Genomic DNA, 11,617 nt, shown 5'->3' on the forward strand with positions numbered 1-11,617 from the left:
GGATCAACAGGCTTTGGATCAAGGGGCTTTGGCGCTGGATCAGCGGGCGCTGGATCAAGGGGCTTTGGCGCTGGATCAACGGGCTCTGGATCAGCGGGATCTGTGCTGGACGGGATCAGCACATCATGGAACTCGGGACTGGACGGGACCAGCATCTTGGGGAACTCGAGACTGGACGGGACCAACAGATCATGGGACTCGGGACTGGACGGGACCAGCATCTTGGGGAATTCGGGATTGGACTCATGGGCCAGAACTGATGTGTGTGTAGCCCACACACACAGAATCGCCGCAGACATCACAATCAGCGCTGTGTCTTCTTGAGTGGACTGTCAATTAACATGCTCAATCTCTGGCTGACAGGTGACGGGTTCAGCTTCAGGTGGGTAGACTATGGGTTCTGGTTCTGGCGGATTGACGATGGATTCAGGACATACCGGATTCGGAACTGGTTTGAGTGGAAAATCCTCCACCACGTAGTCCGACCCACACACCCACAGCGTGTGGTCCACAAACTCCAGGAAAGTCTGATCGAGATTTTCTACCAGAATCAGCTGGGCAAGAGGGTCCCTTAATCCACCCCAGAAACTTTGTGTCAATTCCTCTTCTTCCCACGTCACGACATCGTAGAGATCCATGTAAAGCCCCACATACTCTTCCAGTGAGCATTCACCTTGAAAGAGGATAGGTGTGTTAAATGAATTCACCTTTTTCCTCCGGTTACATCTCCTCTGGCTCATTCTTGGTTCTTTTAGGGTTGTTTTTGTTTAAAGGTTGGTCGTTCTGTCACAACCATTAAATGACGACGACCAACAAACACTGAGGGAAAACACAGGGCTTAAAAGAACTGGGACTAATGAGATAATTAACAGAACACAGGTGATGGGCATTTCTAATCAAACAGACAGGGAAAAACTAACAGGACTAAACCAAAATCACAAAGACAGGGGGAAACAAGATCACAGAACAGAACTCAACACATCAAAATGTGACAGATACAGGATTGGAACAACATGCGTGTTAGTAAATGATGACAGAATTATCATTTTTGGGTGAACCTATAAGCTTCCTAAGCTATATCTAAGCTATTCAATCAGTGCACTCTTTCTCAAAGGGATTTTTTAGCAAACTCAACAAATGCTTGGTTTGCACACCTCCTGTGCTTTCTGAATTTTTTCCTTTAAGCTTCTGGAACTAACTCATAACTCATGCGGTGCGCCCGGCCTTCACATATTCACACAGCTTTGTTAACTTTTGGGCTCTAACCCTTTTAACTCAAGTTACGCCGGTCTCTCGTATTTTATTTTTTTACATAAATTCTTGCACCCTGAACTTCTGTTTTTTCACTCATAAATCAAGAGTCTTTAAGTGAACTGAAGCTAGAAACATATGGATGATCCGAGGAGAACATTCAGAAACACTTTGGAATATTAGACCAGTCCAGCATCTGCAGAGCTTTGATTTTGAGTTAAGATCAGGGTCAAATGTCATGGAGTTGTGATAGGTGGATAGCCCTGCCAATCTTCTCACCTTAGTGTTTTTGAAGTGTTTCACATGTCAGAGTAAACAGACCTAGATCTGGCAGAATCTCTGCAGCAAGGAAACACAATTACAAGAAAAGAAAAATACCAGTCAACGCCAAAGATAGGTGAAACAGGTGAAATCCATCATAAAATGGTGAAAAAAAAAAAGTGGAACAACTGTGAATATGCTCAGAGCTGACCGATTTTCCAGACATGAAGAGCTGTTAGAAGTAGAGTGGCCTTCAAGAGGCCTACATCTACACTAAAGAACTGCAGAACCAATAATGCATTAGCAGAAAGCACTACTGGCACAATGGTGGTGACAGCGTCATACTTTGGGAATCTTCTCTGTGACAGGAACTGGGAAACTCACAAAGTAGGATGAAGCTAAGTGCAGAAAAATCCCCCCTAAAACAGTGTGCAGAATTCCACAAGAGCACTGGGACCTGGAAGATGATTAATTTTCCAACAGGACAGTGACTGATGATACTTTAAAAACTTAACATTAGTGACCTGGAACGGTCCAGTTTACGTACAGATCACTCAAATTAAGCATATGTGGAATGATTTTTCACAACAACAACAACAAAAAAAATACTCTTGCAGTTCCCATTCAACTAGATGGAGCAGATTTTTTTTCAGTGAGGAATTCTGATAAAGGCTGATCCAGAGACGATCCAGAACATTGTCCAGGTATGCTAAATGCTATCACATATTTACTCTGCTGTTTTAACACATACACAACTCAAATGAATGGCTAATCAGAATTTATATAGTTTCCTCTCTAGTTCAAATGTGAAGCATGTCATTTCTGCACCACTTGTGGCACCAAACAGAATTACACAAACCTTGCCATTCTTGCACGTCACATGACCAAACGTCATGTCATTCAAGGTCTGTGATGCCATATTTCATTCAATCTGTGATTTGAGTTTATTTGAGAGTGAATAAAGTGTGTATCTAAATAGTGCTGAATATAGTTTGGAATGCTATGAATATTAAAGGTCCCATGACATGAGAATTTCACTTTATGAGGTTTTTTAACATTAATATGAGTTCCCCTAGCCTGCCTATGGTCCCCCAGTGGCTAGACATTTTGATAGGTGTAAACCAAGCCCTGGGTATTTTTGAGAAAATGAAAGCTCAGACGGGTGAATCTAGAATCTTCCCCTCATTATCTCATTTTGGTCACTATAATCATGAAATGAAATTTTCATGCCATTTCATCTCTAGTTATGATGCACTATAAAATCAACTATAATTATGTGTTTTTACAGTATAATATGCAAAGTACAATTTTCTATAATTTTTTTTTATCTCTTATTCTGTTCTTTTCTCTGACATTTAAGGGTGACATATATAGGCCTACAAAAACTATTTTAGGTCTAAAACAGTTTGGATAGTTGTTAAAGGTATAGCGGAGGATTTTCTTTTTCCGGGTGGATCATCAAGACTATTGGTCCTCCTAATTGTCAATCATTCTGGTGATATGTTTACGTAAGGCCGTCGTACGTGCTCGTCCTTTCTGCGCATGCGCACTTTCAGGTGTATTACTGTATGTGTGGTGAGCTGTCTATGGGTGAGCTACGATTTCAGCCATTCATTGAAGCTCGCCGTTCTCACCGGGTTTTTTCAAAATGTCTGAGGGTCGTAAGAGAAAAAGTGTCTACAAACTGTATGACAAGAAGATAAAAGCCTCTGAAGAAAGAAACAAGACCAGAGTGTTTTTGGGAGAATATTTCACACGCTGGCATGCGCTAAAAGCACAGGCTGGGCTTCCCACTGATGCCTCAGTCGCGAAGTTTCTACTCGACAGGTAAAGTTTGGCATGCTATTTGGAGAAATCCATTTAAAATCACTGCTAGTAAAAGTTAATGTAAGCTATGATTAGCGATCTTGCAACTTGTAAACAGAGCGTGCACGAGGAGAACTAGGCTCGTGCATGCTCTCTCGCGTCGTGCACACGTTGTTCCCTCTCGGGAGCAGGTGGAGTGTTGCGCATGTGTATTTTTTCAAAAAGTGGAGAGGGCGGTTCTTTTCCGAAATTCGGGAAAATCCTCCGCTATACCTTTAATATGAGAGTTATGAGACATTATTGAAGAGATTTAAGTATTGTATTACATGAGTAGCTCTCGGCCACTTTCATTTTTAAAAAGTAGCTCTCAAATGAAAAAAGGTTGGAGACCCCTGCTTTACGCTGTAGGCTACACGTTGGTTTTCAGTAGGCTTGTTTGAGATAAGCAAAATCTGCGCAGAACCGATCCCCGGTGATCACCGCGAGATGTGTGACGTATGTCAAAAAAACTGTTGCGAGCGCAAGGCAGACGTGTCGGATTCTGCAGTCGTGCGCAGTTAAGGCCAATTTATACTTCTGCGTTGGGTGCGCGCAGTAGGTACGGTGTAGCACATGCATAGGCGTGTAGCATACGCATAGGCGTATACCATACGCGTACCCTGATGCGCACCTCCTCAAAAATGTAACTACACGTCGCGACAATGCAGACCGCAATATCTGTGATTGGTCGGCTTGGTAGCATCGCGTTTCCTCCTCGCAAATATTCCCAAACTTTCTGACAGTGTGATCTCTATATGGGTTATGTGATGTTATTTTATTAAAAAAAAAATGATATATATATATATATATATATAAATAAAACATATGTCTGTATTAAAGTAAAAATGATTGATTAACACGTATTTGGAATGGAATTAAATAACAAGTACTTTGGGTGTCTTGTTCATTATATTTATTTTCATATAAAAGCAACAGAACTTAAATTACATCCAGTTTATTAGCAACATCGTGCACGAGTGTGAATCCCGCAATATCCGCCTGATCTCAGATCCACTGCGAGAAAAGAGATCTGTTCGTCTTGCCTGCACTTTTTTCACTCCCCTCACTGCAGCCGCCTACTCTCGACTACATTTCAGGCAAGGCGCATCTCAAACAAGTTTATTTACTTGAGGGAGCATGTGAAACCCAAGGGAGCGGTTCTTATGGAAGGCCAAAAGGGCCAAAATGTGTGAAACTGTCGTGTAAACACATAATTACGTGTTTACATGACAGTTTCACACGTTTTGGCCCTTTTTGCCTTCCATAGGTTCTAGCAGACCAATCACAGTGCTTACGTCCGGGTAGAATTTACGTGTTGTTACATTTTTGGAGAGTACGCCTGCTACACACAGCCTACGACGTAGCTACGGCGTGAGTTCCGACACATTAGTATAAATCTCCCACGGCCCTCAGCCTCGTCCTGCTCGCCACATACCCCCAGTCGGCAGGAGTCCCCCGTTTCCTGCTCCTCCCCATCATGGCGGATGGCAACAGGCTCCGGCCCACGGTGAATGGCGGCGACTCCTCCGCTCCCTCACGGATGGCAGCCGCCCTTCCAACACCCAGGCGGCCGGCAGCGGACTTGTTCGTCCCCCCGGCAACTCCAGCGCACCCGCACCACTTCGAGACTCTGCTCACCATGCTCGATGGCACTGTGGAGTGTGTGCTTGGTTAACTTTATTTACACATCTGCACAACATTTAGAACATTTATGTGGACAGTTTACAGAATTTCACAGATATTCTGCTAAATAAAAGCTTGAGGATTTGAACGTTTGAAAGGAAAGAATTTAAGACTATAAAATAAAATATTGGTAACTTGTAGTGTAAAATAAAATAAATGACAAAATAATTGCAATATACTCTATGTTTTTGGCCAAGTTGTGCAGCCCTGTATATACATAATAATAATAATAAAAAATCTAAATAAAACAATATTTACAGAATGTTTTATATATATATATATATATATATATATATATATATATTATCCGTTTACCTGCATGTCACCTGACCATTAGCCAACATCAGAGAACTGTGAATTTGCAGATGTGCTGTAAAAATATTGAAATATTACCTTAAAATCTCAATTGGTACCTAAAGTATTTGTACTTCTAAGGGGTTCAGCTGATTTTAAAAAAATAGTTAGGAGATCCCAAAAAATCTATATTTTTCATATATATGTCCTATATTTGCTTCAGATTTCATACTGAGCAACCACCACTACTACTACTTTGTCACATAGATGGTAGTTAGAAAGTAACATTTTCCATCTAATGAGTCACACACTGAAAGACTGAAGTATTTCAGAGGAGAGACACATTTCCATGAATTTCCCACATTAATCGCAATTTCATAAATTCCCTGATTTTTCAATGTTTTATGACCGTGGGAACCCTAAATACCAAGGAGGTTGTGACACACACTTTCACACAGTTTTGTGTCCCTCCTTTCACTGCAGCCACAGACAGCCAGACAGGAAGGGCAGTTCACACACTGTCCAGCCCAAGAGAGACATAGTGTACCACATCTCCAAACACACCCCAGATACATGTGACCGCCCGCTGCAGTTTCACTCTCCCAAAATCCACCTAATTAAGAACCCTAATGATTCCTATGTGATGTGAGAGCAACTTACGACTGACATGGTAAACACACTGCCTCCATTTCATCTTCTCAGACACGCACGTGGGTACTCAAAGACACTTTATCTCACTTCAAAAGCGTACATTGTTTTTGATCGTTTTTTTTTTTTTTGGAACGCTCTCCTCTAACGTGCTCCAGCAAGACCGGAGTAACATGAGCCTTGGCAAGGAGCGTATAGTAAATTGTGTTGAAAAGCTGTGACCCGGAGCTCCATCGCCCAGACAAAGGTGCCTCTCATGTGCCCCAGACGTGGGATATCCCTCTCATCTCATACCAGCCAGTCACGCGAGCGCAACCCCCCGCCTGGCTGCTCTCCAAACCCATATATATTTTTCTAAAGAGCTCATAAATGCTACAAAGTCTCCTCTTCCGTTGTCCCTCATCTGATCTAACAAACAGGAGACTGAGCCATAGAACAGCATGTGGAGTGGAGAGAGAGGGTTGAGATCTTGTCCTTAAAGATGACAAGAGCCACACAGTACAAGCTCACTGCAGAGAACATGTTCCACCTGCAAAAACAAGCGGGCGACCAACTGCAACAGATATGGACAGGGGTAACACACTGATCCGACAATCGTGTCTGTTAGCGTTTCATAACCGATTTGTAACAAAAACACTCCTCATTGTTAAAAAATGAAAACAAGTCTGTTCAATTGTAAACCAGATTTGTTCAAATGTATGTATGTACAGATCTAAGAGACTCGAGAAAGCATTTAAGCTTTCTATATGTGACAACAAAACATATCTAATATCTTTTTTCATTCATGATTCATTCACTTATGAAATGGAAGGTGTGATAGTCATTTCTTCCCTATTGTGATGTACAATATATGGGATGGGAAGTTATTTTGATTAAAGATTACAGGGGTACATGCATTTTAAAATGTGCATGGATAAATCATTTATAAAAAATATTGCAATATTCTTTAAAAAAAATCTCAGGATTCTCAGGAATCTCAGGAGTAATCTCAACGCTATCCACACATAACAGGGAGTATAATACACAGGAGAAAACAAAGGGAACTAAACCAGACATAGGTGTAACTAATTAGTAACTGAATATTTTGTTGTATGAATATCTGAACATGCAATACATCAAAAGAGAAAACAGAGCCACTGTTTAAAAAAAAAAAAAGTTTTATTCTAGCTTCATGCATTCTTTTTTTTTTATTATCAAAACTTGATTGTGGGTAAGTTTCATAAAAAAGCAAAGGTGTTCTTTTTTTTTCAAAGACTACAACATGCAAAAGCAATGCTTGCTTTTATCACTTGCTTCTACTTGTTTTCCTTTTTTGCCTGTGTTTTGATCCAGAGATCTCACTCTTAGTCACCCTATAATAGTGAAAACAGGAAAAGCCAGAAAAATCCATCAATGGCTGGGAAGTGTTGTCTCATAAATGACGGAAAATTCTGTCAATGGCGGGGAAAGAGTTAACAAGACTAAGGGTATTTACATGATAGTGAAATACTAAAAACGGAAAAGTTGCATTTTCCGTGTACAGACGACACCATTGTCAAAATCAAATCCCGTTCACATGGATCTCCAAAAACGACTAAAAACGCTGTATTATGCTGCCAGGCCAGTAGTTGGCAATGTCACTTTGTCGGAGATGATCACGATTTTGTTTTCAAAAACTTGTACTTTGAAACCTGTTTTCAAAATAGTGTGTTTTTAATTATACAGTGTCATGTAAACGGCCTCTAAACTAGATGGTAGCACAAGAAACACATGAACAAAAACACAAAGAAACACAATTCTGATTCTAATCACAGGCAGAGAGAGAATGAAACAACTTCTGATGATCTTGTGTAGAGAAGATCTGCATGGCTCTTTTTTTTCACTGTTCTCTTGTAATTTAAATTTACTGTCTTGTTTCTTTAAAAATAGATGCAAAAACTTACAAATTTAAGTAGCCTACTTAAAGGTACTGTTTTAAAAAAATTGATTCTACTAAAGCATAAAAATACCATAATATGTTTGCAGATATTAAGGAAAGATGCTAAGTTCACATACTTGTTTCTCTGAAAAACATGTCTACAGCCAGTTATTTTACTTATTATTTTACAAGTTACATGTTGTCAGTCGGGTTTTGTTTTGGTCTGTGTGATCTCGCCCACTGCCTGTTCACCCAATAGTATTTCGACACCCCGGGATGGCAGTTGACAGGAAACACAGCGTATCGCAGCCTTGGAAACGAGCAAACAAACTGGTCAGAGATTGCAGATTCCATACAACCTAAAAAGCCTCGGTATCCATCTAAAAATCTCTATGAATGAGAGCATATTAAAACACGGATAAATCAACTCATTAGCTTACAGGGCCCTATTTTAACGTTCATGGTCTAAAGCGCACGGCACAAGTTCACTTAGGGCATGTCCGAATCCACTTTTGCTAGTTTAACGACGGGAAAATGGTCGGTGCGCCAAGCACATGGTCTAAAAGGGTTGTCCCTATTCTCATAATGAGTAATGGGTGTGTTTTGGGATTTACGTGCGTTAAACCAATCAGAGTCTCATCTCCCATTCCCTTTAAATGCCAGTTGCGCTCGCGCCATGGCAGATTCACTATTTACATGACGGAATTTGATAGTGGAAAGACCGAACGCATCTCCAGGGCACAAACGGAGCTGCTCGTGCGCGAGGTAAAAGTGCACAAGCAGACCATCTACGGGACAAGCCGGATTCCACCATATCTTTATGTACACAATAATAATCTTTTACATTGTAATCCTTTTATTTTAAAAATTTGGCATGTTTGTGTGCTGCTGTGTGTTTAATAAGCAGAGTGTACGCATGTTGTGGACCTGCCTATAGGCACACATTACTAACGCGCTTATTAAATAACAAAAAAAAATATTGCGCCATTGACTTTAGACCAGGTTTCAGTTGGTCAATGGCGCAGTCTATTTCTGTTGCCTCAAAATAGCAACGCGCCAACAAATGCGCCAGAACACACCTCGTTTTCAGACCAGCACGCCCATGGGTGCACAAATGGGCGCAAATGCATTTGCTATTTAAACAACGTGGCGTAGGACGTGAAAATGATAACTGCGTCGGGCTGAAACTAGCAAAAAACACTTGTGTCGCGCTTGGCGCCGCATTGCAAACAGGGAAAACAAATACCCCATACCCACGTTAAATATTTTTAAATATACAAGCTGGATCTTTAATGTTGTGGGCCTCTTTTTTTGCTGGAGGTCCTGGACTTCTTATTCAGATACATGGTATCATGGATTCTAGCAAATACCAACAGATAAAAAATCTAAACCTGATTGCCTCTGCTAGAAATCTTATAATGAGCCGTGGTTGGATCTTCCATCAGGACAACGATCCAAAACAAACATCAAAATCAACACAAAAATGTGTTTCGGAGCACAAAATGAAGCTTCTGCCATGACCGTCCCAGTCCCCTGACCTGATGAGTGGGCTGAACTGAAGAGAAGAAGCCAACATGGATCTGGGAATCTGAAGGATCTGGAGAGATTCTGTATGGAGGAATGCTCTCTGATCTCTTGTCAGGTGTTCTCCAAACTCATCAGGCATAGGAGAAAACTCAATATATTTGATTTATTTCAAAATGTGATTTTCCCCGCACTTTCAATTCTTTTACTTCAAAATTAGATTTGTGCAACATTTTTGAAAGAAAGATCAAAAGAATAAACAATGCAGATTTATTTTTTACAGCCATTTTTGATCATATTTACCAGGGGTGCCATTAATTCTGACCACAACTGTAATTGTGAAAATGTGTTTACAATGTTTCATTGCTCACTAAGGTGATTACCACGAAGGCATTCACTGGCTTTGTTCAGAAAAGATATAGGCCTACGCTGAACGGCTGTTTATATAAAACCGAATGCAACATTAGCCTAATTGAAATGATGTTGTACGTTATTATCACAAGACCTCATTACATGTGTTTAATTCTAATAAAAAACATTTTTTATCCAATTTTGTGTAGTTTATATTATTATTAAATTCAATAGTCAAAAAAAGGTGTTAAAAACACATGTAAGCTTTTGGCTTATTTGTCACTGAAAATGGAAGGTCAGGTTGAATGCATCACAATCAGTATTCTGTCAGATGTAGAAGGTCATTCATGTATTCAACTATTAAAATGCACAGAGAATCAATTCTGGAAGAAAAAAAACAAGAAAAACAAGACTATGCTATAGCCTACTTGAAAACACTTTTCCAAATGCAGTGCATATCAAATCTGTGGGTACACTGGAAAAACTTGAAAATGTCTCAAATTAGTTCCAGAAGGTAATAAAACATTTTAATAATTTCAGAAACTAGCCTACTTTCAACTGCCAGAATGAATATTGTTGTAGTTGGCTGTTTTATTTATAAAATCCAATGATTTCATGTTGTAACATAATATGGGACATCATTGCTGATATGAGATAAGCATACAGAGAGGTTATAAATAAGCATTGCAAAAATCGCATGGATTAAACTTGGATTTCTTGGCATTCGTGTTTTATGAACCAAGTAAAATTGGATTTTGGAAGGTACTATCGCCATCTAGTGGTCATGCACGGGGGTGAAGTAAAAGACCAGACAGTGGGGAATTGTGTCTGAAAATTCCTGAAAATTAAATGTTACTTGTTATTTTGGTAATGATTATTTCTACAGAATTCGGAAATATTTTTTTAACGGCTGTTGAAAATGTAAGACGCCAGATGCTGCATTTACGCTACACCAGCAGGGGGCAAAACAGAGCTATTCTAACCAGCCGAACCTTCCTTTGTACACAACAGAACACACAAATGCGCTCAACTTGACTGATGAAACAGTTGTATCGGTCCAGATTTTTACAAACTTTTTGATTTGACTGACAGAAGTTAATATTTTTATTGGAAAAATGTTTAAAAAACAAACAAACTAAAAATGTTTAAAAAACAACCAAATTTATTTTCAAGATGACAACTAGACCGATTATTAAACGTGCAGCTGAGGTCACGTGACAACAATGCAGCATAATTACTGTTTAATAATTACAATTATTGTTGCATACAGCATCATGTAAAAATGGTATAGGCAGTTAAACTTTAGGCAGTATATCGTTGTGAAAAAGTAAGTGCTTAATTGTACTGACTACTTGAAGTGCACTTCAAATCTTAAAAGTATATATATATATATATATATATATATATATATATATATATATATACACACACACACACACACACATACTGTAGGCTATATATTTGCAGATAATATAATCAAAATTAAAGATAGCTTAAGTGTTCTTGAAGAGTTTACTTTTATGACTGTCTTAAACTAATGTCAAATTTAAAGTTTTACTTTAAACTATTTTTTTTAATAAGCTTGCTGTGATTTAAAGAAGTACACTTATTAAAGTATATGTAAAGTAGGTCTACGTATTGTAATTTTAACTGTAGTGCGTTAATTTTGCATTTTGAAGTTAATATTTTATCAAATTGTACCATCGTTACAAATGTGTAATTACAGATATTTTTAAATACGACAGTTTCAATAAAAATAACATTAAAGTATATTTTAGTTTATCAAAAATGTTTGTCAGTTCAGTAGTACACTTTAATCATATTTCAAAGACAATTATGAAATTATAAAAATGCAGTCCTTAA

Source organism: Abramis brama (assembly GCF_963993115.1).
Source record: "Abramis brama genome assembly, chromosome: 12".
Lineage (NCBI taxonomy): Eukaryota > Metazoa > Chordata > Actinopteri > Cypriniformes > Leuciscidae > Abramis > Abramis brama.